The 3,580-nt window shown below is 38.7% G+C and overlaps 1 long non-coding RNA gene across 1 annotated transcript in view; it reads left to right on the forward strand.

Annotated features, from left to right (window-relative positions):
• LOC122556245 overlaps nucleotides 1-2,709 on the forward strand; it is a 7,671-nt gene extending 4,962 nt beyond the window's left edge. Inside the window, exon 2 of the long non-coding RNA XR_006313482.1 lies at nucleotides 1,762-2,709. This is a non-coding gene — a long non-coding RNA (uncharacterized LOC122556245). The remainder of the gene's footprint in view (nucleotides 1-1,761) is intronic.
• The last annotated feature ends 871 nt before the right edge of the window (nucleotides 2,710-3,580 follow it).

Raw genomic sequence — 3,580 nt, forward strand, 5'->3', positions numbered from 1 at the left:
GACAGATGTCAGAGGTAGTTTCTTTACTCAGCGAGTAGTAAGGGTATGGAATGCTTTACCTGCAACGGTAGTAGATTCGCCAACTTTAAGTACATTTAAGTCGTCATTGGACAGGCATATGGACGTACATGGAATAGTGTAGGTGGGATGGGCTTCAGATTAGTAAGACAGGGTGGCACAACATTGAGGGCCAAAGGACCTGTACTGCGCTGAAATGTTCTGTGTTCTATATAGTGTAGTGTAAAACATATGAAATAAGGTTAAAAGTTACAAGTTGCAGATCTTCTTAGTTTTAAGTAGAAAATAAATAAATTAAGCTGAAAGTTCAATCATTAAGTGTTTAGCTGCAGTGGGACCATACTTTGAAAAATCACCTCAAGACTGGAAGTCCCTGCTAAGGCCACGCTGAACCAAGAGACTACCACATACGGCTGAAAGAGCACCACGCTGGGCCAAGCAACCTCCACACTGGGGCACTGAGAGATCACTACATCGGGCTGAGGGTCCAGCAGCCAGGCCGAGAGACAGCAATTTGATTTTGACTTGTTTTGATTTATTGTTGTCACATACCAAGATACAGTGAAAAATGTTATTATTTGGCAATTGTTTTGGTGTATCATTTGCAAACTCGGAGCCTTTACTAACCATAGAAAAAAAGAGGAATGTGCCTTCATATAGCACCATTCATGTTTCATGAGAATCCCTACAGTGTGGAAACAGGCTCTTTGGCCCAACAAAGTCCACGCCAACCCTCTGAAGAGTAACCCACCCAGACCATTCCCCTACATTATGCACGTAACCTACACATTCCTAAACACTATGACACTATGGACAATTTGGCATGGTCAGTTCACCTAACCTGCACATCTTTGGACTGTGAGAGGAAACCAGAGCACCCAGAGGAAACCCACACACACGAGGAAAATGTGCAAACTCCACACAGACAGTCGCTGGAGGCTGGAATTGAACATGGGTTCCTGGCAATGTGAGGCAGCAAGGCTAACCACTGAGCCACCACGCTGCCCAAACATCTTGAAGCACTTTGTGGTTAATGAAATACTTTTGAAATGCAAAGGGGCATTGCTGAACACAAAACAGTCCATTTGCACACAACAAGGACTAAAAAACAATGTTGACAGAAATGCCTAGGTAATAAGTTTTTTGATGGTGTTGATTGAGAGATAACTGGCCATGAGAACTCTATAGCTCTACAAATGGCCTTGGACTCTGTGTGTCCATCATCGTATTAGTTCTTCAATGACTCTCAGCCCATGTTATGTGTTTACGTGGAACATTAATCCACAACCTCTGGGCATTGATTCCAGAGTCTACTATTGAGCCAAAGCTGACACTTTTTAAAAAATCAATGATATAAAATGGAATTGAAATTACCAAAACTAAGTATTTGGGTTTCCAGCTTATACCTCTTTTCAGCTGGAAAAATTGCCCTCTGTTTCTAACTTTTGGATTTCTGATCAAATCCTATAGATGTGACCTGCAGTTTTGACTCCTCTTAGCTCTTAAACACTAATGTGGAAACTTCAACAATAGCCACATGGGATAGTAATGGACAGCTACTGTCCTGTGTGCAGTCAGATATATTAATAGTAATAATAATAACTTTTTGTTATATATATTCATTAAAATACAGTAAACTGTGTATAAGTCAGCATAAGCTGCTGCCCATTTTCATTATGAAAAGTATAAAAAGAAATGTATCATACAAAGTTAGGACAAATTTCATTTTTGTTCCGTACACAGCTTCTTGACTTCTTGATGTGGTTTTGTGACGCGCCTTACTCATGGCGCCAAAGTTGAACTTGAGGATGCAACATCAAGGAGGAAAAACTCTGTAGCAGCCCTCACCGCCACTGACCAGACACAGAACATCACCTCTGCCAAAGCCACCTTATTACTGCCAATAGCCAGGAGACTGTCCCAATTCTTGAGAACTGGGGCCCAACTCAACTTCCGAGAACTGGGTGACTGTCGAAGCTAACTCCCGAAGGCCAGGGATCATTCACTCCACTGCAGTCAAAACATCAGAGAGAAAGAACAGACCCCCAAGCATTGATGCTGGAACAGTTGCTCAAGCTGCGACCACCATGGTCACTGGATCCACCGCTCAACAGCTCCCCGCAACCTCCCTCCACCACCGCAGCAGCAGAAAGAAGAAGAAATGAATTTGATTCAAAAGTTAAATGAAGAAAAATAAAATTTTTAAAATGGAGAATTCAGTTGGTCATGCGAGAGGGAGTGGTTGGGTTAGGAGCCCGAACACCTCCTTTCTTCCACCATCTTGAAACAGAATGAAAACTGGATGGGAATGAAAGGAAATTAAAATATTTTACTGGCTTAAGAACTTGGCACAAGTTCATTATTAAAATAAATTTTTGTTAATCATAGAAAGAGTAAAAGTGGTATACCATTTCTATGCTGAAAACATTGATGTTTCACAGTAGTCAAACTCAGACTATAGAAGGACTGTAATATTTATCCTTTAACTTTATTTCCTTTATTTTCCTAATTTTGCTATTAAGAACTGTAATGTAGAACTTTTAACATTTTTTATTTCTCTATTTTAGTACCTAAGATTTGTAACTAGGTGTTTGTACCTGAGATGGTGCTGTGTGTGGAAACATTGGACACTCTTTCACTGTACACCTGTGCTTGAGTACATATGACAATAAAGCCTAGTTTTAATTCTGATTCTAATTCACTATTTTATTCCGTGGAAATCTGTCACCTTTGAATTTTATGCAATGGGCGCAATATGCAGGACAGGGATATATACCATTATAGCCTCCTTTTAAACTCTGTAGTGAGATATTCTGAGACCTTGTATAGTTGCATCTGTCCCATAAATTATGAGTTTCAAGACAAATTTAGCACAGTGATCAAGTTACTGGAGACTGCCAACACTCATTAAATCTATGACCTGGTGAAAATGGATCATGAGAATTAAAATATTTTGAAATTTAACTTATTTGGTTTCAAAGAATAAATCTAAGGATTGAATTGATTCAATTTCTAAATTTCAATGAGCTAAATATCAATGTGTGGCTTACATTATCCTTCCCTTAGCTATGACGCTAAAATACCCTTCTGAGGGTCAGGGATGTTCAACAATTTAAAAAAAATACAAAACTGGTTTAATGGTTACTTAATATATAGATAATTAATTTTATACTGCATAATTCTACCTCATATTTCAAGCTTGTCTTTCCTTCCTTCCTGAACACATACCACAGAAGCAGTGAAGTCCAAGAGATGAACTGATTCAAAAGACAAATCTTAAGGACTGGAACAATGAAGCCCTTACAAGGGGAAAACAACAATCTGAAACTCTCATTATCTTCTCTTTCTGTTTATCCTTTGCACTCTGAGAAAAAATAAATCACTTGCTTACAAAATGGAGCAGTTTCAGCTCCCATGAAGAATTTCACAGCTGTATCAATCTCTGTTACTGTGAGGATTGAAAAACTATTCAACACCCATCTATGAACAAATTTTTTTGACAAAGGAAAGAACAAAAATTATTTCAAAGACTAATAATGAAGAAATTATCATTTCCCTACTA

The sequence above is a fragment of the Chiloscyllium plagiosum genome, chromosome 13, assembly GCF_004010195.1.
Source record: "Chiloscyllium plagiosum isolate BGI_BamShark_2017 chromosome 13, ASM401019v2, whole genome shotgun sequence".
Lineage (NCBI taxonomy): Eukaryota > Metazoa > Chordata > Chondrichthyes > Orectolobiformes > Hemiscylliidae > Chiloscyllium > Chiloscyllium plagiosum.